The sequence below is a fragment of the Lutjanus erythropterus genome, chromosome 18 (genome assembly GCF_056507025.1).
Source record: "Lutjanus erythropterus isolate fLutEry1 chromosome 18, fLutEry1.hap2, whole genome shotgun sequence".
Classification (NCBI taxonomy): Eukaryota; Metazoa; Chordata; class Actinopteri; order Lutjaniformes; family Lutjanidae; genus Lutjanus; species Lutjanus erythropterus.
Window position 1 is genome coordinate 21733248 of NC_139334.1, and position 26724 is coordinate 21759971.

General features: G+C 41.0%; 1 protein-coding gene and 1 non-coding gene across 2 annotated transcripts in view; one reads left to right on the forward strand and one right to left on the reverse strand.

The window, feature by feature from the left end:
• Window positions 1-26724, reverse strand: part of efna2a (ephrin-A2a) — a 120824-nt gene that overhangs the window by 32826 nt on the left and 61274 nt on the right. The gene's annotated exons all lie outside the window — the stretch shown is intronic.
• Window positions 398-480, forward strand: trnal-uaa (transfer RNA leucine (anticodon UAA)). The gene has a single exon. It is a non-coding gene; the product is annotated as a tRNA-Leu (tRNA).

Sequence of the window (26724 nt, forward strand, 5' to 3'; positions counted from 1 at the left end):
CCAAAGGCAAAGGCAAACACCATTCTGCCCAATTTTACGCAATGTAATGACATACATGGGACTGGTTTACAGTGGTCTGAGACCGCCGCTTCAAGACAGACCAGAGAGCAGCTGTTTGGTCTGGACTAGAGTTTGCGTTCAGCCTTCAAACCAACCCAAACAAACTGCAACAAGAAGGTAAAAGCTCCGGGGTTTGGGTCAAAGGCCCTGTCACGCATGCACAAATTAAGGAGTGTGACCGCAAATTTGTGTCCATTTGTCTTGTTAAGGGCGGAGTCGCAGCCTCAACCAATAGCAAAGACATTCGGCTTGGCATGGCCTATCCCTTGCGTTTGCATATGTATGAGGAGACTTTACAGTTGATTCAACACACTCTTAAACACTAGTGCCAATGTACACCAGGATGGCCGAGAGGTTAAGGCGTTGGACTTAAGATCCAATGGACACATGTCCTCGTGGGTTCGAACCCCACTCCTGGTACGTATGGGTTTAGTTTGGGAATTATAGAGCGGCTGATTCAAACCACAGTATGTAGTGTGGACTAGTAATATGGAGAGATGTCAATTCACCTCTTGGGCACTGCCAACATGCCCTTAAGCAATTCTCAGACTGGCGCCTGACTATATTTAATGGGGCATCCCCATCACTCTAATTATTTCTCCCATTAGCTGCATGTCTATGGGTTCTGTACATGTGTGTGTACTATAATTACAATGGATGGAAAAACTGAATTTCCCCCGGAGGATTATGTCTCCTTCTTCTTAATCATGACTCCGGATGGATGTGGTCAGACAAACTAGTTCTCATCAAACATAACCCAAACTTAAAACCCCCAAGACTGTATAAATATATATCTTTACACAGTATACAGTGTACAGTATGATTTACAGTTGAGCCACATGAGATACACGAATATCACTGTCGGTGTGGTGAAGAGCTAAATGATGCTGGTGACAGTTGCTGATGGATATCTAGCTTGAGTGGGAGGCTGTTGAAGTACAGTCACAGGGTACAACAGCAACAGCAGTAAACAACAAATACACAACAAAATCTCAAACCAGATCATACAGTTGATTGTTAAACGATCTGGATGAATCATTTTTGGCCACACTGTTGGGTCATTGATCCACTTGGACAGGAGAAAACTGAAGTGGTTTGATGGTTGACTGATGAACTTCAACTTATCGAGGTATCATAAAATCTCAGCCAAGGTCACAAATTAATTATTAGACATGTACATACATAATTCAAACATTCATTGCTAATTCATGCCAATTTTTTTGCACGTGCTTTTGGTCAGCGTTGTCTGACTTGTGATTTATTTTATTAAAGGAGGAAAGCAGAAGCATCTCAGGAAAAATTAACTTCATAAAACAATGCTGAACACATCAGATGTATTATTTAATATGGTCTTTTTTTTTCAGTTGTCATGTATCTTTGTGTTTTTTTAATATTGTGATAAATTGTGGACTTTTTATTGTTGTATTATCGTACGTTGAGGTTTTTGTATTGTTAGATCCCTAATCTCTATAAATGAAAGGCTTGTTTAATACGAAACACAACAAGCTAGTCAAAATTGCAAACTGCACTGACATCTACTGAATCTTCGTTTTTCTGCCCCCCAAAAAGAGGCCAGTCTCTGGTGTTCCGAGAAGAAGCCCGCGCATGTGTGCCGATCAGATTTATGATCAAAACCAGACCAAACCGAACGTTATTATAGAGGAGCCAATTTAAAAAAGATTTACTGGTACATAGACAATTGCCGCAACTATCATTTGTAACAGTTTTGGAAGGCACTGACAAACGATAGTAGGGGTGTAAGGTCAGAAAACGCGCACATGGGTCATTTTTCAAGGTGATGATAAACAACCTCTTTTATCATTTAGGAAAGACAACAGGGTTGGCGTCAAGGTGACACAAACTACATGTGTTAATCAGGCAGACAAAAGAATAAAAAAATAAAATACATTTTAGTGCAAATACTATGTTTTCCATTGTTTATTTTGCCATTCGTGGAAATGTCTCCTAAACTGCAACACATAAAACAACAGGAAGTCTCTAGCTTCTTAATTTTTACTACACGTCAAGAAGAAGAAGTGCTGCTGTCTCTCTGGCGCCTCTCTCTCTCTCTCTCTGTCTTTCTGTATTCCTGTCTCCCACTCAACACATCTTGGAGTAATCCCACGGCGCCCAAACCCTCTTTTCTCATCTTCTTCCCTGCCACTGATCTCCCAAAATTCCGCCCCCCACCCCTCTTCTTCTCTTCTCTCTCCTTCAAAATTCTCTCCTCTGCAAACGTTACATCTCCAACTTGACTCTTCACCAAAAAGAGATTCTTTAGGCTTGTAACCCGTCTTGGTGAGATAATGAACACTTTTGCAGATGCTCTTTGTAAAATCATGCTCAAATAGTTTGCACAGACCCTTTACAGCATCGTCAAAGTCTTTTAAAAAATTGAAATGCAGCAAAACCAGCAGCGTTAAAGCACATTTTTAAATCATCACTCTTTCCTCTGATTTTCTGTTTTTGTTATTCTGAAGTCCAACTGATGTTGAATTACATGTTTTTTTTCTGCTTTAGCACACAGATCTGCTTTGTGTCCTGACATGTCCTGTAGCTTCTTTTGTGAAAAATAAATTCCCAAAGAAAGAAATGTGTCATTTATATTTTTTGGTTTCATGACAGCACTGCTGCTCTGTGAAAATAGGAAAGCCCTTGGTTCTCTTTGCATGCAGACGATCAAACCGGGAACTGTATTTGCATAAAGCAGCAATACTGTTTCTGACATATGCTGACGGTCACAAAGCCAGACACACGCTTTCTAGCTAATATCTCCATGACATATCTTGTTCTGCACCTTAGCATGATGTCAAGATTATTCAGTTTAGAGGCCAAACAGCGTCGTCCTTTTGCTGCTAGCGAAACGCTACCAGCATATGTTTGTTTACATTTAGTGGGTTTACATGCACTTTAAGTTCCTCTGCAGAGTTTCTGACCTATAGTGGCTCTGTTATGCAATGTTTTTGTTTCCATCATGTGAAGAAGGACATGAGAACATGATATAAATAAATAAGCTAGCCAGCAAACATGGACGTAACAATGATTTATAATATTTTTAAAAAGAAGAAAAAATATTTAAAGCAACATTATGTAAGAATTTTACCTTAAAATAAAGGCTTCAAATAGCTTCAAAATCATTTTGATGGTACACTGGCTTGTAATGGGGAGAATGATGCCTCATTTATTCCCACTCTGCGCCCTGAACACCTGTTCTTGCACCGTGTAATGCGGGTTGATGGATATGTTCCTGCAAGAAGTGCATAATGCTTTTTATGACTGGGAGCTTGGTGTGGGAGTGTTGGTCTTTACCCCGCTGCCCGACGGGGCAGGGAACGCTGACGTGGGGCACAAGAATCAGAGGCAGCAAGCAGGTAACATATCCAGGCTCAGCAGCTCCTATGAACATCACGGCAAAGGTGGAAGAGGCCAAAGTGCTGTTGCATTCGCCTGTTGTCGACTTTGTACAGGTGTCCGTATTTATGACAGTGGTGTATAAGTGAATTGCATGCTGAAAAAAAAGAACCAAACCCAAGCAGTTCTTGCATTTTGTTGCTTTGTTAGCTTTTGAGCAGACACACTCTGTCCTGGTCAGAAACATCTAACTTTAACATAAACTTTAGTTTGTTAACAAGAAATTTACACACGTAACTGCAAGTAGCTGTGTTACAGTTGACTACATGCAGCAAGCTGATTTCTTAAACATCATGCATATGAGAAACGAGCTTGTATTTGAGGTAGGAAATCAGAGAGATCATGATTCCCCCAGCTAGATTTCCCCGGAGAACGCCAATTTCTTTGTATAAATGTAACCGTGTTTCTGATTAGCCTTTTACAAATATGCATGTGCACGACAAAAGACTACAGACAGAAAAAGTTGCTGTACAGCAGAGCGGCTGAATGAAAGAAGAGTTCATTACACGTAGCAATGAAACTTCCAATTCTATATCGAGTACTAGAACTAAAACTGAAACTCACCCAAAGTAACCTGTAGAAACAAACCGGCAGGAAGCTGTGCAGAAATGTGCAGAAATCAATTGCACATGTACAAATATATCCACAAATGCGTACATATCACTTTTCATGTATTTGTTGTGGTGAAACTATTCACGTTTGTTAAACCTGTGACTTTTTAATGTGTAATTAAAATTCGTCTTCTCAGCGTAAGTTTGGCGTATTTTCAAATTGCTCTGTATTTTTGTGGTTGTGACTTTATACAACACTACTAAAATAATACATATTTGTGAGTAGTGAAATTTAACATTTACACATTTGTGTATTGTCTTCTGTCAGCTGCAACTATTAAAGTCCATTTAAAACATCCGTATTAGAATTCTAAATAGTTTTCACATCTGGATCTGCCCTTTTGTAAGGTTGATGTAGGGGAGACCTCAGTTGATACTCAGTCAGTTGATACACCGCCAGTGTGGAGATGCAGCAGCGTAGGAAGCTAAGCAATGTACTGCTGTGGACAGGGTCAGGAGTAAAATGTATTTTTGCCACCCAAAAACAATTTATTTGGATCTGTTGATCATGCACACACGCATGCCTGCACATATGCATGCATGCACGCAAGTATTATAATTTAAATGATAAAATAAAGGCAACTGTAACAGTTACTGAGAAAAAATATGTAATTAAAGTGGTTATTAATCAAAATGTTGAGGATTACAAATGGGTTCTATCCAAATATTCTTTTTGCGTTGCCTGGTGGAGATCTGCACCCTACTGAGGAGCTCCTCTAGTTTTAAAAATAAAACACATATCCATAATGAATTTCAAAATAAACTTGTGACAAGTGATTCTGATTGCAAAAAGCTTTGACTAATTGTAATTTCAGTTGAACAAATCAGAGTAATTATTGGTTAGTAAAGAACCACTGTCAAGACAAAAAAACTACACATGAACAAGGAATCCTTTTTTTGGTGTGTAGTTTCAGTTTCACTCTCTCTCTCTCTCATCATCTCCATGTGTTAGGTCTAATCTTTTTTTCTCTCCCTCTCTCTGATCATCTTCTTCCATGGTGCTCTTCTCCCCAAATTTCCTTCTCTACCCTTTCATTCTCTCTCTCTCTCTCTCTCTCTCTTTCCATCTGGTGTCTCTCTATGAGCATTAATCAGAGTGCTCAAGCACCATGACCAAAACAACTCCACAGAGACTCGCTGCTTCTCTCTTGGAGTCTCTCTTCCTCGGTCTCACTCCGTTTTTTTTCTCAAATAGTCACAGATCGCCCCCACCCACTACACACATACACATACACACACACGCACACACACAGCAAGAAATCCATAAACATTAGTCAATCTTGGTTATGATTTCAACCTGGCCTGAAGCTACTTTGCTCGTGAGGGTAGAACTCTTTCATCCATCTCAAAATTCTCTGTTATGTGTGCAGAGGGCTGATTTTCACAAAACACTCCCAAACTACGGGGGGACAAATTGTGCGAAGATGTCCTGCAGTAATGTTTTTCATGCAGTTGTTTCGGGTCCATCCATCATGGCTGAGTCAATGCAAATCACTAAACTGAGTTATGAATTTATGTTATCAAACGCGCCCTCAATCTTTTCTTTTTTTTTCCCCACTGGCAGCAGGCGCAGGCCATGAAGGAGGCTGCAGCTGAATCTACCATTGAAATTCACAGTTGTGGATCACATCTGGATGCTGCGAATCCCTTGACATTCTGCAAACATGGTTGTGCTCTTTCAGCAACAGCTCACGGCTTGTTGATGAGGACAGTGCCATTTTGGACGACATGGTTTGGATCAATAAAGTATGCTGGGGGAGAACCACGCAAAAGTATACACTATGTATCAATGAGGGCAGCGGGATGTGTTTGCAAATGAGTGTTTATTGCTCTTACCTTTAAGGTTGACCTCTGTGCATGCATTATAGAGGAGAACACAGCAGCTTAAAGTGAACAAAGAGCTTTTTTCCTTGATACTTGGATGTTTGAAAAAATATATTTAATGGTAAGATTAGATTAATTTTGTGGAAATTAATTTTAAAGGGACACTCCTCTTGTTCTTTTGATTATATACTGCACACTGTATATACATATTGCATAAAATGTTCCTATTTATGGCTTTAGATGGGAACTGCATAACACTTTGGATATTGCCTGTAATGATAGTATTTTTGTCCTGTTTGAATCTATTTTAAACAGAGCAACACATCAGCTTGAAGAAGATTTTTGCAGTTTAGGCACATTCTTTTTACAAGACATCTTCATAACTACACGACAGAATAGGTTGATTGCTAATTACTCCCAAAATGACATATATTACTGGCTCTTAACTACATTATGAGAGTAAGTAAGGTTATGTGAATTTGCTTGCTCTTTATACTTCTCCTGTCATATTTATTAGGTCCACTAGGGGTCCACAATAAAAATAAATACGAGTTGGAATAACCTGCTTGCACATTTGACCAATGCACACATTTTTCTGTGGAGGACAGGCTGACTTTTTAGTCCGTTTTCTCCGCAGCTAATTGCGGAGATACTACTACTGGACCCATCAGCTTAATATTTTTTGTGCTCCTTTATGACTGTATGCTCAAGGACCTCTTGTTTTTGCTATGATTTATAATTTTGAAAAACCTTTATTAACCCTAAATCTGTTTTATTGCCTGCTCTGTTTTGTACTGACCGCTGACTCCTCACTCCAACAACTGCTAGGCTAAAAACAAGGCTTTCCTACTAGTCTGTTTCAGGCCACAATTCAGCCTTTCTTGCAGCTGACACCCATAATAAAGTTTTGCCTCATCTAAAACTGGAACATCTCCAAGCCAAAACGCTAACTGCAAACATGGGTAAACATGAAATAATTGCGGGCAGTAATAATGTTTTTTTTCCCTGGAGAAATTAAATTGGGATCAAAACTGTGAACTAGTATTAACTTTAAGATAAAATAAAATACAAAGCACAGATCAATAAAAAACACACCGATTAGTGAAATAACACATCCAGTAACAAACTATTAACAATCTTATCAAATATGTTAGGAGGTACATCACATTAAAACCAGTACAAACCAGCACTGCTCGATTTTATGGAGCTTTAAGTTGCAAGAGTGTGACTTTTCAATTTTCAGGATTTTGGGCTTTTTTCCACATGCCACCCACAGTTACTTCTGTTGAAAATATCTGCTGGGTGATGCCAGTCAGAGAAACGGGGGCAATTACTGTACTTTGCATACTTAGTCTACACAGCGTCACAAACAGGGTTAGAAAGTTGTGTCACCATCCGTCATTTAAATTCTGCTTAGTTTGTGATTTGTTTAGTATTTTAGCAGCTATATTCTGACGTCCTTTCCCACTTCAGACAAAACAGTTTTCTGTCAGACTCATAGATGTATTTTATTGCCTTCATAGTCTCACTGCATTGACGACTGAACTGCACTTTTATTTCCGCTCAAACCTCTGCAGGGATTTATCTCACTGGCAAAGCAAGAAGGAACTATCATGGCTTAAAGTCGAAGCAACCTTATTAAGATGCATTTATATCATATTACATTTATTTTTATATTAATTTATAGATGCACTCTTTCAAAATCACTTTTACTTTTCTAAAGTAGATCTTATGAATTCAAGAGGTGTATTTTAGTAGACATTTTGCTCAGTTGAGGAGTATCACACTGTACGACAACCAGACTCCACCATGTTGCCAAATTAGTTTTATCTGGTGCCAAACAGATGACAAGATGACAGTGAGCAATTAATTACACTCCAGGGCCTGTGTTTATCAAACTAGTAAAAGTGAAAGAAAGAGATAACAGTGGAAATCTTTCACTTTTATACCTCCTTCCAAACTTAAAAATGCTCTTGGTTAGTAAGAGTTATTAGGGGTAGATCATGGAGCACTGTGGTGCAGAAGCAGAATCAATCAAATTTGTTTGGATTTTACAACATTTTTCTTTTTGTTTTTGCATTAATTGGGTGCAATCAACCCTGGTCTCACAAAAAGTTGTTTGAATAACACACCAGTATTTTTTAGCTCTTCTTGTATCATTGCTGGCTTTGCATTTGGTCTGTACAAATATAATGCTGAGAAGTTGTGTCATTTTACGCACATCATAGAGAAAAGAAATGTCAGGTAATGTAGTATGAAGAGCAAGAAAGTCAGCATATGTAAAAAGCTTTAAATGCATCAGACATGACAAGCAAAGTATCCTTAAAAATGGTGCATTATTTATGTGCCATCCCACGAGATCACACTGACACAGTTAAAGCTGGAATTATTGATTAACAATCAACGATATTAATTTAGAATCTCTTTCCATGCTTCTTCACTGTCTGCAGATGTCTGCGCAGACAAGTCTCTTCAGAATTCCTCTGATGTATCTCATCTACCAGCACCAGCTTCCTCTATGTTCTATTTTATATTTCGCCACTCAGTTGGTGCAGCTGAAATTAACAATATGGCAGGATGTAGGGGAAATCCTTGCCTCTGATTGGCTATTCCTACACAATCAGAGACAGTAGTAAAGAATTACTATTTCGTTATTTCCATACTTCACCATAAGGATGTTAGTAACTTGATAAATGTGTCTTATTCTTTACACACAGCAAATGACTTATTCACTCTTAAAGGACCAATGTGTTGATTGAGAGGCAGATTGCAAACACCTCACTTCACTCTCCAAGTGTGTAGGAGAACCTACAGTTGCTACAAAACCTGTGCAAAATGAGAAAGTCTGTATCTAGACACAGTATTGCGTGGCAGTGCAACATTGCAAGGTCCGAGGAAGAGGACCTGCACAGTCTGTAAAAAAAAAAAGCCTCATTCTAAGGTTACAAACACACAACAGTTGCTATTTTCAGGTGGTTACACACTAATGAAAACATACTTCACACACGGTCGCAAAGTTCAGTTTTCAGAGATTAAGATAAACTAGTTCAACATTAATTTCTTGCTGGGTATTTTTGTTTGCTTTTTTTAAAGTTTGACTTTAAATTAGAACCTCTTCCTAACAGGGATGCTGCAGTCTATATAATGACACCATACTTAATGTTGCACAATCTTCATGTTTCTTGTTTGAATAGCCAGGATAACTCATATTTAGCATATTAACAACAACTTTACAGAACAGCAGACAGCAAAATTAAACACCATCATACTGTTGACATTTCAGGAGTTTTGAAATTCTGACTTCCCAGCTGAACTTGAATGCACCATAATGCATGAGAACTGCAAGGAGACGAGGAGAGAGATAAGAGGAGGAGACAAGCATATATAAGATAGGTCTGTCAGTCTATTTGTTACTATTAACAGAGACTCCAGTCTGCAGTGTAGCCTGCATCGCACACTCCATGCTGCAGGACAAAAGAAGGCTTTTAAGGCTTTATCACGTCCACACTTCTGTCCATATTCACACGTTATCTCTCTCCGCTGTCTGCATCACACTTTTTTTAGCCAGTTGATGATAAGAATGTCTATAATGCATGAGAAGTCCAAGGAGATGAGGTGAGCGACAAGAAGAGGAGATGAGCACATATATATAACACAGATCTATCCGTCTGATTGTCACTGTGAACAAAGACTCCAGTCTGCAGTGTAGCCGGGGTCATATACTTCATGCTGCATGATCAAAGAAAGCTTTTAGTCTATCACATCCACACTTCTGTCCATGCTTGCACGCTCTCTCTCTCACACTTTTTTTTTTGTCAGTTAACAACGTGAGCATTGTTCACATTCATTAGTTGCGAACCGATCCGTTCAGTTCATCTAAAACATGAGCACGTTCAAGGAACGATACTCTTTTAGCGCATTCATGCACAACACTGAATATATGAATATATGAATTGTATTCCACTTCTGCCATATTCTGCAAATAAATCCCTTTAAATCTTACACACCGGACCTTGGCTATTTAAAGTATTCTCAAGTGTGATTCTTAAAAGTTTAATAAACACGGTCAAAGGCTTCCAGAGTTCCCTTGAGAAACCCACAAGTGAGGTCATGGATGCTACATCTGTATTTCTCTACAGCCTAATGGATTTAAGGCCTGTGAGTCAGAGTCTGAGTCACCGCGATCATGGCTCTCGCTTCATAAGAGCTCAAATGAACTCCTAATCCAAGTGACCAATATGAGTCTGAATAAAGCCTGCTGATTATAAATTCACCATCTGCAACACTGAATTCCATAAATTGGGTATTTTGCAGTTTAATTAAAATTAGTCATATCAAAGGGCCCGAACAAATGAGCTAGCCATGAGAGGTCTTTTTCTCCAAGTAGCTGCGAGGCAGGTCAAGGGTTAAAGCTGCAAATTTTTATCTCTGATGATCACAGCAACAACCAATTACATTTGCTCAGTTGCCTCTGGCTTGTGCAAACAAAGATGAAATTTGAATTAAAATCGTAACAGTTTGACTTAATGGTCAGCAAGATGTCAGGATGGCAGGGTTTGATGTTTTTTATCTATGCTAGTTTATCAGATCTGTTCACGTTGCAGCTTTGGCCCGTGCTGCGAGAAGGTATATGGCAGAGCAAGGGTTAAGGCTTTAAGAGGATGATGTGTGTTCAGTCTTCTTTTCATTGTGAAGAGAGAGCGAGAGCTTTTTTTTTTTCTCCTTTTAAATGGGAACACAGCTTTTCTCCACCGGTGGCCAAACCTTGACCCTCAAACCGATCTAGAAATAGGCATTCGCTAAGGGAGGAAAAGAAAGAAACACACTCACACACACACATAAACCCTCCAGCCTTTCCTTTCACCACACACATACACACTTCCCCATTGCCTGAGCGTAACAAACACACACACATACACACACCAGCATGGTTTTCCACTTTTTCACTCTGGGGAGAAGGTGAACTCATATTGTCGACTGCTGAGTAAAACACAGCAGAATATACACACACACTCATACACACGCACGCACGCACACGCACACACACCCCGTAGACACAGACCCAGACTGTTGTTCCAGATGTCTCTTTTTCCTTTTTTTTTTAAGTGTGTCCCAGGAGATTGGTTCACGGTGGGCAAAGATTTCCAAAAGAAATTGCACTTCATGAGTGTGTGTACCTTACTGTCTCCGCTGTATGTCTGCACTGTATATATCTGTGTCTCATAGTACAGTATGGTTTCCTTTGACTATTTTCAGATCAGATCAGAACATAAAAATGCAGCAAACGAGATAAAAATAAGTCAACAGGAACTTTTTCAGTATGGAATACCCAGCAGGTGCACTTCTTCATTTACAAATAAAGTATACTTTGTGCAATTTTTTGTAATCCTGAGCCTTTTTGGTAAAGTTACGTAAAAGAATCAGAGCAAAGCATGATTTTATTCTCCCTGGAACAAGCTACCCTTGATTTAAAAAAACTAAAAATAAAAAAAATAATCTTTTTTGGGGCAATTTTCATTTGCACTCACCATTGCATTGCAACCTAGATCCACAGCCTTGCTCTTATGTACCAGTCAAGTCATGGTTTACATTAGAGTCCTGCACCTGGTCGTGCACCAAAAATGTAGTGAAATGGGTTAAAAATATAAGTATAAAAATTTGCGGGTGCGAACATGGGTAAACATGAAATAATTGCGGGCAGTAATTTTTTTTTTTCTCTGGAGAAATCAAAAAATGAAAATGATTGTGCGGTATTTCCAACATTTATGTCGACTAATACAGTAATATCAAGCCTAATTAGCTGGCAGCCTTTAATTGTGAAACCCTGCGACACAACCTTTGACTCCACATCCTGTCCAACAATGTGACGTCACTGTTACATCTGACAGTGATGTAAGCGAGCTGCTGATGATGTGAAAGCAACATCGTCCAGCGGAGGATTACAAATTGTGGACTATACATTGTTGAAGGCCAAGTTGGACATTCAGGGGCCTTTTGCTGAGCTCAAAGACTGTGAAAATAACACTTGTCAGTGATTTACTGCTTGTAATTAAATTTCCACGAGTATTATCTTTTGATAGCCGCAAGCTAGGCTCGTCATCACGATGGAAACACATCAACAGCTGTGTGGAGCACAGCTGCTGCACCAGTTGCGAACACAAGTGAGTGAGTGGGTATGTGTGTTTAATCATGGGTGTGGAGCAGGTCACGGGGCATATATTCATGGTTCCGGGCGGATGCAAACTTGACTTGTGGGTAACGAGTACAGATAGAGAGCTGAACGATATGAATTTGGATATAATATGTCATCTCTTCATCATTTTATCCTTCAAGATATTTAATATTTATTTATAATTAGTGTAAGAATTCTTGCCAAAAAGTGTGTCTAGTGAGATCATCCTGACCTCTGACCACCAAAATCTAATCAGTTCATCTTAGAGTCCAAGTGGACGCTTGAACCAAGTTGGAAGAAATTCCCTCAAGGCATTCTTGAGGTTTGGAATGAGAACGGAATGACCTCAAAACAATAATGCCCCTGGCTGTAAAAACATGAAGGCATAAAAGTCATTAAAAAAAGGTTTATCGAGGTTTTTCAAAAAGCACAGAGGTCCTTCAGCGTTAAATCATGAATGTGCACAAAAAGTATTAGGCTGATCGGTCCAGTAGTATTTGAGATTAGCTGTCGACAAGCTGTAGTTCCAGTGATCATGCACACACACACACACACACTCACTAACTCACACACACACAGAAGCGATTACATGATCCCTCCTGGTGGGGGTAATAAGAAGAAAACTGGAACTTTTTCAATGATTTTTTGTGGTGTTATAAAATCAATAAAATACACATACATGAAGATAAACAACATGAAATACTCTGAGGACGCCGTGAGGAGATATTCAAGCCCTGTCAGTTTTGGTTGCAATGTCCTCCATCGACGTAGCCTCTCTCCTGCAGCTACAAGACGCTGAGGATTGGGTTAATAAAACATTAACAAGTGAAATGCTGCAGAGCAGAGATGTTTTGGTACATCTCCTACTTGAAAATGAAACCAAAGTTCACAAATATTCCTTCAGCTACAGGCAGGGAGTTGGCGCTATAAAAATATGATTCATGCAACAATCTGGTTTTGATGAGAATGGCACTCAGACTTCTTAATGTATGCAAACAAAGTCCTGCTGCTTTAGCTCCCGACTCTCTCCTCATTTTCCTCCCCTTCATCTCCCCAAATCTCCTCTTCTACCCCACTTCTTCTCCATCTTCTCCTTCACTATCCCCTCGACGCCACACAGTCTGTGCTTCAGGCCGCTGTAGCAGGAAGCGAGTCCAGAATGTGACAGACTGCCTCTGGCTGGTCGACGGAGTTTAGGGCTCCTGTGTGGCTGTAGCTGTATGAACAGCTGCACACCGGGAAGCCATGACATCTGTGTTTACCAGCTCCACAAAGATGTAGACTTCATAGAGGTCTCAACTTTTTACTGCCTTCATTTCATGCTACAGTGAAATACTGCTGTTGTTTTGGCCCCCAGGAGAAAGTGGTAGTAAAACTTAAAATTTTCTCTGTTTTTAGCTGTCTGACGGCATACAGTATGATGTGGTAACAAGCAAATAAAGATGTTCAGTCGCAGCACGCCTGTCGAGTTCTATTTTATGACACTGTTAAATAATGAATCTAGGATACTGCATTAAAGAAGCAATAGATAGCAAATGCACTTTCAAAACTGAGCACTGAGACGATATTTTAAATAGGGTGAATCCTTATTTAATAAGATTGAAGCAAGTTGTTTCCGTCCTACCTCAGGTAGGTGAACGACAAGCGCAACATTGTGATTTGACAATAACAAACAACCAAGAGTCCGATACCGTAAATTGTCATTGAGAAGTTAGTGAGAAGTTGACCCTGAAACTGGTCCAGTATTGAAGGAGACAACATGCAGTAATCCCTTTGTGCAACTGAGCACCGTCAAAGTATGTTCTCTAAAAGTTGTGTTTGCACCGACAAACCAGACTGTTTCAGTATAACAAGTTGGAGAAATTTTTTGTGCCTTATGACAATGAATTTTGTGGTAATTTGTGTTTACAGACATCATAGCAACACGCCCACAGATAGAACTGCATGTGCAACTGATTTAAAGAGACAAGAGCACTTGTAAACAGCTTTTTCTACTGTTGATGCAGCCATTTTGAGGTCGGGGTTCATGAGGTTCCTTTGAATTTCTGAGTTGGAAATCTGACTTGGGGGATGTTCCAGCTGAAATGTTTAACTGGCAACTTGGAAATTCTGACCTGTCAGTTCAAATGAAACCCGTTTTTATTGCTCTCACCAAACGAACCAGACCCTCTTTGCAAAACAGTAATTTTAACATTCAAACCCGACAGAAACACAATAAAACTCACCAAAAGCATCTTGGCTCGCCTTTCCACCGCTCCAAGAATTCCCAGCTCCGGTTTGGTCGAAATAAACCTTTAATTCACAGAGTTAGATGTGAAAATATCGGGAGAGGAGCCAGAGGGAGGTCAGACATCAGAGAGGTAGTGGGGAGAAACGGCATGTAGAGCCAGAATATTTTCACTACTCCCTCTGTGAAATCAGGATGTATTCTGACCAAACTAGAGTCGGTGGTTGTTGGAACAGTGCAACAATGGAACGCATAATTATATTAACAATCTGTCAGTGGCAAAAACAACCACTTTTAGTGGGCTTTGATGATGCACAGTTGCCTGGAGGGATTATGTTGTAGCTTAGTTTCACTTCAGATGGCTGTTACAATCTCTACTGAACCTGTTTCAAAAATCGTTGTCCTCAATTAGTCAAAACAGGGTCCATGCTGAAAAATACTGAAATGACCCTTTAATTCAGAACTTAAATTAACACAGAAGCTGGATGGATGCCTGATGGCAGTCTCCCTGAGAGCGGACTCATGATGGGCAGTACACAACGCTTAATAAATGATTAAAATGTGTATTATCTCAGTTTTAATTCACTGTGATCGGGGCAGATATTCAAATTACAGTTAAATAATGAAAAAGAGAATGGATTTTCACTTAGGTTAAAGATCTCCTCATCTCAGAGTTCAGCGACTTTTTCATTTAATTGAAAACCACTTCCTCGAATACAATTAATTGAAAAAGGAATAGAGCCTTAATTTGGAACTAAGGGCCCGTAACTGTGGTCAGCAGTGAGACTAATGGCATTCTGCTCGAACAGAAGAGTCCTGAAAAGTGGACTGAGAGTTGTTTGCCTAAAATTCCCCTGGCAAAGCAGGCATTGATCCTCAGCAGCAAACTTTGCAGCCCCGGTACAAACAGAGACTAAATGGGGGCACGAGGAGAAAAAAAAAAATCTAGATTTTAGTTCTTAATAGAATGTTGGGCAGCGGGGTAAGCTCCACGCCTGAATAATTCACTTTAGCCAAACTGTTGCTTCGGGTTCCATTCATTTTTAATGCTGTCTTTTGATGTTGATTAATTAAGCAGTGCTAGCGCTGCTGTTTCTCCGCCGTAGCTGCCTCTCGCCACGCGCGCACGCCGTGCACGTAGACAAACACGCTGCTGCTTCTCCCTCTTTTCCTTTTCTCCCTGGCCTCTATCCCTCTAAACCCCAAAGCCTTAACACCCTCCCTCCCCCCCCTACTCGCTGCTCCCCTCTCCATCCTCAAACATATTCACACACACACACACACACACTCATGCATATACACACAAGCACCCAGCCACAAACACTCGTGCACATTTACAGTGCTGCACTCACACACTCACAACCTCTAACACCCCTAAGCCACCCCCAAAAAAGTGTTAAGATCCGTAAGTCTTAAAAGTCTTTTCTTTTAAGGCAGTTTGGGAGGAGGATGTGTGTGTGGTTGTATATGTGTGTGTGTGTGATGAAGGGAAGATGTGAGCAAGAGAGGAAGGAGGGGGGGAGTAGGAAAGGGGAATGCCTCTCAGCAAACACATAGCGGATTAGCAGAGGTGTGTGTGTGTGTATGTGTGTGTTAGCGTGTGTGTATGTGAGAGAGAGGAGGATGAATTTATTGTTAGAGTCTGTACTGTACGCTACAGCTCGGGGGCTGGATGTTAATTAGAAGACATGCATGCTTTAGCTGGTGGTGGTATCTGTGCATGTTGGAGGGCGCGTGCGTGTATTTGTGTATGTTCGAGGGTGAGCACATGCACCAGTGTGTGTGTGTGTGTGAGTGTGCATGCTCCCTGACTCTTTCATGTGCTTTTAACCAATGAAGACAAGAGCAACTGTGCAGCGTCCAATCAGCACCCTGAGGTTTATAAATAGAGTTTAGCTGACTGGATTCTTACTTGTTCTTCTTTTAATCTTCTCAAATTTGCTCCTCAAATGACACCTAATAGCAGCGACTTCTGTAGGTCTAGCTGGATCAAAGAGCAAATTTAAGCTAGGTGTCTATAAAGTGAGCTCATAAATGCCTTGAATTTTATAGAGGATTTCTTGTGCAGAGATGGTTTAGTGCTGGGGTTGGGTACCACTAACATTTGAAGTCCAGACTTCTCAATTTCACCAGTTACTTTTCTATTTCAAATAGCACACAAAATAAAATCCCAGGCTTAACATGGTACACTCTTCAGCTTTTAGATTTATTTTGTCTTAGTGTTAGTGTTAGATGTGTTAGGCCAGCTTTGCATTTTGCATTAAAGATATTACAATGAGTCTTGTCTCCGTCAAAGTTTTTTAAGCCTAACCACACTTGCAACCACATGTGCTGACTCATTGTGACTTGAAGGACATTGCTCTCTTTATGTCTCTTTATACTCTAGTCACTTTCTCACCCAGATGCGCCCCCTGGTACCAAGATTTGGCACATTTTAAATTAATACAAATCAGTACTCTGTAGTACCAACAAAATTCGGTCAGTGCCCTGAAAAGTACAGAGTTTGCACGTTTGAAGCAATACAGTATCTGTACCAGTACACAGAAGTCAGTACCGGTACCAATCAGTTTTTTTTGGTACTTTACTCTCTCTGTAATGACAAAAGTATGATTTGAGTCCAAACATCTCTATTTCGTCATTGCTACTTACTGAGAAAATCTTGTCTTTTCTTTAGAACATTTTAAAGATCACACAAAATAAAACCCCAGGCTGAACATAGTACGCTCTTCAGCTTTTAGATATATTTTGTGTTTAGCTAGATGTGTTACCCTCACCAGTTGTGCATTTCACATTACAAATATAGCACAGAGTGTTGTCTGCGTCAAGTTTTTTAACGTAACCACACTTAAGATTGGATTACCAATGTAATTCAGTCAGTACTCTTAAAAGTACAGAGTTTGGTACCCAACCCTACTTAGAATGAAGGTTAGGTATCATTCACGTTACTGATACCTGAAATTCACCCAATGGTACGTGTTTTGATACTTCACTCTTGCTGTAAAAACAAGGTTGCTTCTTCTTATTACCACAAAGTCTGCTGCAACTATGTTCTTTACCACATGTTGTTCTCTTTCTGTGTTGTCTGCCTGTTCTACTGTAGCTGTTTCAGAGCGACAGACGTACACGCTGCAAGGAGAGACAGAGAGACACTGTGCTGCTGCCAGAGGAATGCTGACTAAGATTGCAGTATGCATGGGAATAAATTACAATATAATAGATTTGTGTATATTTCTCACTTTCCTCCCAATGGTCTAAATATCTCACTATATTTGTTGCTAGTTATGTAATTCATATATTAAATATTTTGACACCAGAAAGAGACATGACGGGTATACGGAGGGGGCGCATACATAAAACTTTCAAAACTGAAAAACAAATTGTTAGTAATTAGCACAGGTGCTTGGTCACAATCCCAAATCTCACTAACCAGCTTTGACAAGACACTGATATTTAATTTTTTGATCAAAATTATTGCAAGGGACAAATCAGTAATCCTTTCCTTATTCTACACCCTTCTTCTACACCTGAAATTGGTGCCAAACCCTACTAAGTAATGGTGAAAGATTTAGAGGAAAATTGTTCTATAAAAGTTTTCAGAGAGTGACAGGGAGATGTTAATGGGTGACCACATGTGCAGACACACACATGCATCTTAGTGTATGCTCAGTGTGACCAGGGACCGCCTGGAAAAGCAAGTGAGAGACACTGACATTCTTTTTCACTTTCCTTGACTGGCTCTTCTACATCCCTTAACACACACGCACACACACATGCCGCAAGAGCTATTTGATTTGGTCCTGATAATGAAGTGTCTCTGTGAAAGAGCGAGAGGCCATAATGCTGCAGTCTAAAAATACCTGGCCAAAAAGCCCCCTGTCATGTTACATTGATCTTAGCATGATGGTGTGAGCCTTCCTGATTCCATCAGTATCTCTGTTACACCGCTCAGCGCTATAATAAGGAGGTGGAGACCAGCAAGAAAGAAAGAACGAAGGTAAGAGAAAGTGGAGAAAGAGCTATCCTTTACCTGTGCTTTTCGAATTTGCCAAAAAGTAAAGGTCTCACGGTAAAGGTCTCATTTATCTTGGCTAATAATCGTCCCATGAGTGCGGGGACAAAAGGTAACAAAGGAAGAATGGAGGAGGGAAAAGAGAAAATCTTTGCACAGTCCAAGCTTTTCTAACAAAGAGCACATACTTGAATACATCATGGGAAACAAAGTGGTATGTTGCAGCTGAATTCAACCAACCAACTCTCTGAATCCAGCTGTCCAAAGTATATTGATGGCCATTATTTTAGTAAGTCCCCCTCACTTATTGTGTTGTTTGGAAGTCTAAAGCAGACACATCCAAGAACACTCACTGCATCAAATACACATTTATCAAACAGACACAAAAAAACAGTTACAGAAGGCTAAATTATATATTTCTTCCATGCCCTGAGTGCATGATGTAAAAAAAAAAAGTACAAAGGGAAGACACAAAGTAGGACAGAATACTAAACAGCATCTATTCCAAGCTTAAAGTGCAGCTGCCTCACTGCAACCATTACCTGTAGTTAATCTAACAAGTGACTGTGTTTGCACCGAGTATGAGCCAAGCTCGTCTTATCATTCGTACTGGTTGTAACAATCCAAATGGTCACACCAGCCTCGCACTGTTGTCTGTGTGAAAGAGCCACAATTGCAGCCATTTGTCAACCTGACAAAAATGACAACCAGCCATTTTTTTGCCAGAGTGGAGGCTTTGTCAGATGACTGCTATTGGTTACACTTGTTATTTCTGATGTGCTTCTGAGATCGGTTTTCCAAAGCCTGGATGGACCTCATGAGAGCACATTTTTTGGCCTAAAAATGTCTTCACTGCATCTCCTGTGGATGTACAGTATTTATTTAAATCTGTGCCTGCATTACTTTTCCCCTGCTCACTTGTTTGTGCATTGTGCCCAGAATAACATTACAATGCCAGAAGATACTACAGAAGATCTGACAGCAATGTGAGCAAAACACGCATTCTCTACAGACATATCTTGGCATGATTAGATATTAAAGGAATAGTTTGGGTTGTTATTAAGTGGGGTTGTATGAGGTACTCATCGGTAGTCAGTGTATTACCTACAGCAGATGGCAAGGCCACGGTTTGGAGAAGCAGAGAGGAGCCCCAGTGTAGGAAGCTAAGCAATGTCCTGCTGCAGCAAAATATATTTTAGCCACCCAAAAAAGGTCCTCACCAACCAAACTCCTTTGATGAAATCAGTAATTTTACCTCACAGAAGTAGTTAGTTTGTTTGGGTTATTGTGTGACTGTCCTTGTGAAACACAGAAGTCACAAAATAACACAAACAAGCTAAGAAATGGAGGCAGCGGCAGACCAGTATCTCCTGTGTTTTGCAAGCTAAAATCACTTTTTTCACCATCGGAGGTGGTTGGTGAGGACAGAGCGATATTTGGCTTGTATAATGACAGTTTTGGGTCAGAAAAGGCTGTTTGACAACACGGCAAAGCTGTGAAAACTTTCCAAATATAGCATACACATAAACTGATTCAGATTGTTTTAGGTGGACCTATATTTTAAGTTTCGTTGCTGACTTAGCTTTCATGCTGGTAGTCCTCTGCTTCTCCAAACCGTACAGTACATTGACGTTGGTAGTTTATTTGATTTTGCTGTGCCGACTTTCATCTCACAGATTGAAGCTTGTCTTATGACCTGGACACTTCTACACAACAACAAGGCAAACCACTGGGGTGCTTTTATTGTGAAGCAGCTACAGGTGGTCCTCGACTCAGCTAAAAAGGTTAGCAACCAACTTAGCAACGAAGGTGAGCAACTGGCTGTTAGATAACAAGCCATTGTGTGCACCCTCAAGATAAGCATCACCTTACCTTGACGCTGCACACTCGTTTGCTGTGTATTAACCCACTGTTCCCACATAGAGGGCTCAAGTCATATAACTCTATTGAAATTGGGCACCAGCAGCGGCAAGGTTACAAGTTACTCATATGTGCTTTAACAGGAATAAATGATTTGCTTCAAAATGTGAAAGAAGCCTGTCTCCGGTGGGCGCTTTTTAAAGTTTCTGCCAAAGGGCAGGGTTGTCTCTCTCTCTCTCTCTCTTTAACATGATTCCTGTTCTGTCTGCACACAGTCAGTCAGCAGTGTTGGAGATATCACAGCTCCTTTTCTTACCTGGCGAAAAAGCTGTTTGCTGTCATTCATTCTTGTACAGAATGAAAAACAACTTCTGCAGATTTGCAAATTGCCTGAGCTGGATAATCCACAAGAGTAAAGCCCTAAATTAGTTTAGTCAAATTTGCTGTTTTATTGTTACTTCATTGTGTCTGTCAGTGCTGTATCATCTTGTGTTCTTCTTACTGTCAGTCCCTGTTTTTCTACAATGTTCAACATTAGATAGCTGAGGAATGCAAAGTCCTGCAGTTGAAAAAAAAAATGAATGAACCAAATCAAGTTATCTGTCAAAACTGATTGAATCTGGTAAATACATTTCTAAAATATACTTTTCAGCCATGTTTGGCTAGACTGAAAACACACAAGAATGGTCGCTGTAAAATCTCCTAGATTTTTCTCATTGTCACTGACATCTCTTGCATTGCAGTTTAAAGGGATAGTTCTGATTATTTAAGGTGGGGTTGTATGAGTCAGTGCATTACTTAGAGCATATGGCGGTTGACATGTTCCCAGTTTGGCAAGCAGGAGTATATATCAGCCTGTGTACACTATATTCTCATATCTTAACTTTGCTGTCCAAACCAACCAAACTCCATGGGTGAAAGTTGGGAGTCTACTGCTGCCTTGACCTGTTAGTTAGTTTGTGTTATTGTGTGACTTCAGTGTTTTAAAGGTCAGTTAAGATTCTCTTAAGGCTCACAACAACACAAACAAACTAACCACTCCAGAGTGTCCTGCAGGGTAAAATTAACATTTTTGCAAATTAAGTCTATTTGGGTGAGAGAAAGCAATATCTGGCTTATTTACAACAGTTTCCCATTGGAAAAGGCTGTCTGACAGCAAGGTTAAGTGCTAAAATATTCTAAATATTGCATGCACTTAAACTGACATTGATTTTTCCAAAATCCATTTTGCTGCTGACCCCTGCCATAGTAGTACATCGCTCAGCTTCTGCACTGCTACTCCTCTCTGCTTCTCCAAACTGGAGGCATGTTGACCACTATCTACTACAGTTAATACACTGAGGATTACATATATATATATATCCAAATAATCTGAACTATCCCTTTAAGGTCGTGAATTAGTATTGCTGCACTTGTGTGGGAAGAAATGGGCCAATGAGCCATGTTTGGGTCCTAACCCACAGTTTGCAGGCATCCATGATTTCAAAGCGTTGAAACGCACAGTGAGAGTGGGAAACAACCCAAACTGTGTGTGTGGAAGACTGCGTGCAGGATGGAAAAAAAAAAGCTGTCAGGCTCACAAAAATAAGTTTAAATGCTTTTAATGGAGCAGAGCGTGCTGTATCTCTTTGGTGCATGCCAGTAAAAGCTCCTTTTGGGTTTTGCAGTCGAGAGTATCTCTGAGGGTCCAGTGGGCCACTAATGGTGTGGCTTGGGAACAGAGTGTATCAGAGGAGAGTGAACAGAGAGAACACAGAGATCACACACTCTGTCACCACACACACACACACACACAGACTCCTCGAGGCTCGCACACATCACTCTGAGACGGTCCTGCAGGAAGACACAGAAGCGTACTGCTGACTGATAATGTTGAAACAGAGAGGGTGTGACATGTGAGTGAGTAGGTGTAGCATGTGTGTGAGTGTGTGTGCGCAGTCCCTCAGCAGGGGATAACAGCTGGCACACTGAGAGCCCCAAGAAGCCGCGGCATAGGGGGAATGATCATTATGCAAACACACGTGCTCGCCTGCCCTGCACACACACCTTCACACACACACACACACACACTCCTGCACATTAAATTAAATCTAAAACCGCCGCACCTCCAAACTCGCATGTTTAGAAAATACTGTCATAACCACTTAACGCCTGAGAACTAATTATAAATATGCGTAAAATGAATATGCATAATGACTATACCCCACTTGCACTGATAAAGGAAAAAGCTTGGAGAGCAAAAGCTGAGTGTGTGTGTGTGTGTGTGCAGGTGTGTGTGTGTGTGAGGGAGCAAGAGTGTGTGTGTTCCTCTCCTCTCCCTTTAATCTGCGTATAGGGGCAGTGGTGGGAATCTGCACACCATGCTAAATCGATACACTCCCGCCTGCTTTAGTATGCCTCCGTGCGTGTGTGTACTCGAGTGTGTGTGCGTCTTAGTATGCAGCTCGGATACAGAGAGAGAGAGGTTACATAAGAAGAAAGAGGGACACACTTAAGTGGTTTTGACCTTGGGTACATCTTTCCCCCCCTTCCCACACCGATCCTGATCCACCCCCGCACCGATCCAAACCCCTCACCCCCGTCCCCACTAAATAAATAAACTTTATTTCAAGTCTGAAGTGTGGACATGAAGGTTCGAACTGTACGCGTGTGTGATGCGTTTGTTCATATAGATTAAGAGCCTCAAAGAAGAGGCAGCATCAAAACCGAGGAGACTCTGGGATTCTTCTTCTTCTTTTCCTCCATCTTTTTCTCCTCTCTTTTGCTGTCTCTCCATCCTCCCCTCCTGCCAATCTCCCCCTCTAACCTCCTTTGTTCTCTTGCTTGTCGGTCCATTCTTCTGCCCTGCTTAGTTTGGCCTGCTTCACTCCGCTTAAATCTATCTCTTCTCCTCTCCCCCCCACCCCCCCTTGTGTATCTCCTCATCCATCCAAATCCGTCCTTCTCTCGCTCAGATTTTCTTCGACTACACTTCTCCTTTCATCTCGCATTCCTTTTCTGCATCCCTCCTTCCGTCCATCCTCATCCCTCATTCTGAGTGACCGCCGGTCCCCCAGGCGGTGAGCACATCAGACTGGCAAAGCTCTATCTTCCATCACCCGCCATCTCCCCCTCCCTCCCCTCCCCTCCTCCCCTCTGCACTCTCCATCTCTTTCACTCGCTCTTTCGCTGCTGGCAGCATTGGCAGCATGACAGTGCTTTCCCAGGGCAAGGCCTTATGTAAACAGCCCCATAGCACCGAGCAGTGTGTGTGTGTGGGGGGGTACATGTGTGTGAGAAGGAGCGTTAAATTTCCTACTATGTGTGCTTGTGAAGAGAAAAACAAAGAGACACAGGGACAGAGTGCATTTGTGTGTGTTGCATCATGCGTGTGCCTGCTAATAGCGGTGGAGGTCAAAGTCGCTCAAGTCGCTGATAAAGTACACAGATATAAAGGTTAGGATCTCTCTGTACCCACCTTCTGAGGGAGCGAAGCGCGCTCACTCGCATTTCCTTTCTTTTATTCCGCAGGCGCATTTTGTCGATTGAAGATGATACGCTGCCTGCCGTTTGATTGGTTGACAAAGCTGTCTTTGATTGGCCCTCCCCCGGGCCCGTCCCAGCCACGCTCTCGGACGACCTTCAGGAAAGTTTACCAAACTTTGCTTTGATTTACCCCCCCCCCCCCTTTTCTCCCTCCTCTTCCTCCCTCTCCTTGTCTCCTCCCTCCAGCCTCCCCTCGGATTCCCCAAACAGTCGACAGCCTCTCCATGATAATGAACAGCAGCTCAATCTGTACAGCTGACAAAGCGCGGGAGGAAATCATAAGGCTTCCATAGCGAGCGAGCGCTGCTTTATTGCAATCTCATCTCAATCAGCGGCAATCAAACCGTCTGGGCCGAAATATTAGGGTCACGCTGCCCTCCTACCGCACGGGACGCAGCAATCCCGAGCGCGCAGGCTCCGGAGTGGAGTTTAAACGCGACGACGCTGATGACTGAGATAATTTATTCTGCTGTTTGATGATGATGATGATGATATTTCTGATTCTGGAACTCCAAAATGCTGAGTGTGCTGTGAGAATGATGAATTCATGCACATCATTATAAGTTTCTCCTGACAGTGGTGCCGGGGAACAGCCTGACGCTCCGAATATACAACAGAAAAACAACACAGTCCCACGCACACACATTCATCTCTGCACCAATTTATTCTGCCAACTTTTTCCCCGTCTCTTTCTTCTTCTATCTGTCTGTCTGTCTTGATATCTGGAAGGCGTGACTCTATTCATCTTGATAATGACGCCAATTACGAAGGTGATACTGACCTCCGCGGATTCTGCTCGGTAACATTTGCGAACATCTCCCTGCTGACTCTCCAACAAACTCCCACCTCTCTCCACTGCAACTTTGAGTGTTATTGACAGAAAGGCAAGAAAAAGACGCCTACTGGCATCTAAAGATAGCTGGAGAAAACCCTTACGCGGCTTTGAAGTGCTAATTGATGCTATCGTAGTTAGAATCAGAGAGAAGTCCTCGGCCGCCGCCAATTTGTTGTGGTTTATTTTCCAAGAGGAGTAATCTTGATGTAAGACTTTGATCTGTCTGAACCTGGGGTCTCTGCGCTTTTTCAGCTCCATGTTCTAACACAACTTCTCGCCCAGAGCTTATTAACCTCACCCTTATTTACCTTACCCCTTATTATCTGCCTTTATTAAAGCTTATAAACTGCCTGCCTCTGTTGTGTTCAATGTCAAAAACCTCAGTGTCCTCTAACCTGGAGGAAATGAGAGCGATGCTGCGAGGCCGCCATGCATAAGTGTGTGTGTGAGGCTTTTATGTGTATATTTGTCTGTGTTCCTACTTCAATTACCCATCTGTGAGCGATTGGATTTTTTTGTGTGTGCGAGTGCGCAGGTGTGTGTAGTAGGTGTGTGCGCCTTTGTGGGTGTACGCTTGTGTTCCTGCCTCAATTATCTACCTGAGCAGAATCTGTGCCTGCACATGTCTGTGTGTCTGTACTCATGTGGGTGTACGAGTGCACGCATCAGAGGACGCGTGAATACCTGTGTGCATAAATAAGAGTGGCGAGGCATTAGCATGTGTGTGTGTGTGTGTGTGTGTTTGTGAGTGTGCGTGTTTGTGTGTCAGGGAGCAGCGCAGTGTGGAGCAGAGGGCCGGCCCTGTCTGAGACTGGCAGGCAGAGTTATTCACGGATCACGGCAGACATATGGGCAGACTGGGACTCACTGAAGACATGCCCTTACTGCTGGGACTGATACAATGAGATAAACAGATGTGGAGGAGGCCACACACACACGCGTGCACGCACACAGGGAGACATTTGACAGACACGCACCGAGACGTTTGACAATCACGAACACACGAACAGAGACTTTTGAGAGGCACGTAGCAGAGACTTTGGAGAACACACTGCCAAAACAAACCTTAAAACTGATTAATACCAACATGCTAATTCCAACTTTTTAGTGTGAATTCATTCTTTAAGGCTTTATATATATGAAATATATAAGGCATCATTCAGTGATGTGTGATGTGTCTATGCAGATGACACAACTTATTCTGTGCAGGAAAACATTCTTGTCCAAGACAAGAATTCACAATTTCGAACAATTATGAAATGTGTTAAAAGCCTTCACAAAGCTTTCTGATAATATAGGTATACAAATGTGTTCATAATCATAATCATCTCCTTTTTAAAATCAATTTTTAATGAACATTTTAGCCCTTCAAAGTTGTGTCCCAGATTTCCAACAACTCCATCCTTTTTTTTTTTTTTTTTTAATAAAAATATGATTTGATCAGGCATTAAAAAAGGGTTAGCTATACGCTAAGCTACCTTGTCTCACTTCCTGGTTCAAAAAAGGTGTATCAACTAGTGATGATAATGATTTATCGATAATCCATTAATCGATTGTTAAGAATTTCATCAAACAAGTTCAATTTAATCCATTTACTATCATGTAAAGATCTGGAATATAGCAGAGATTATTTTTATTAGCATCTTACACATGTTATCTGATATTCAGTTATATATGTTTATTATGTGGGCCTCGTTGTTTTTATACATGTCATAGGCTACGTCATGCTGTCAGAGAATATCCAATAGTTTGCTGTGGTAATAAAACTTTGGGGAAAAAAGCATCAAAAACGCATAAAGAAGTTGGAAATTTTGTCATGACAGTTAATCAATTAATTCATTGTTAATGTTACCAATGTTCAATTAAGAAATTTGCTCTGAAGCCCCTCTAAATCAAAGCTAAATAAGAGTCATGGTTTTCAAAATGTGCATTTTAATTTGCATAAAAAGGACTCTTTGCAACTTAAAAAAACCCAAAAATGGCTACTCACTTCAGCCATGCTGTGAAATGAAAAAAATATAACATTTTGTCAACTGTGCAAGACTTCAACTCCATCAGATTTTCCATTTGATGTAGTTGACATCTACATTTAATAAAAAAAAATTAATCAACAGCCAAGAGTAAAAGTCTAACCCCCCAAAATATGGTTTTGTCCCAGTTCTCAAGAATGAGTGAGAGACTCACACAACC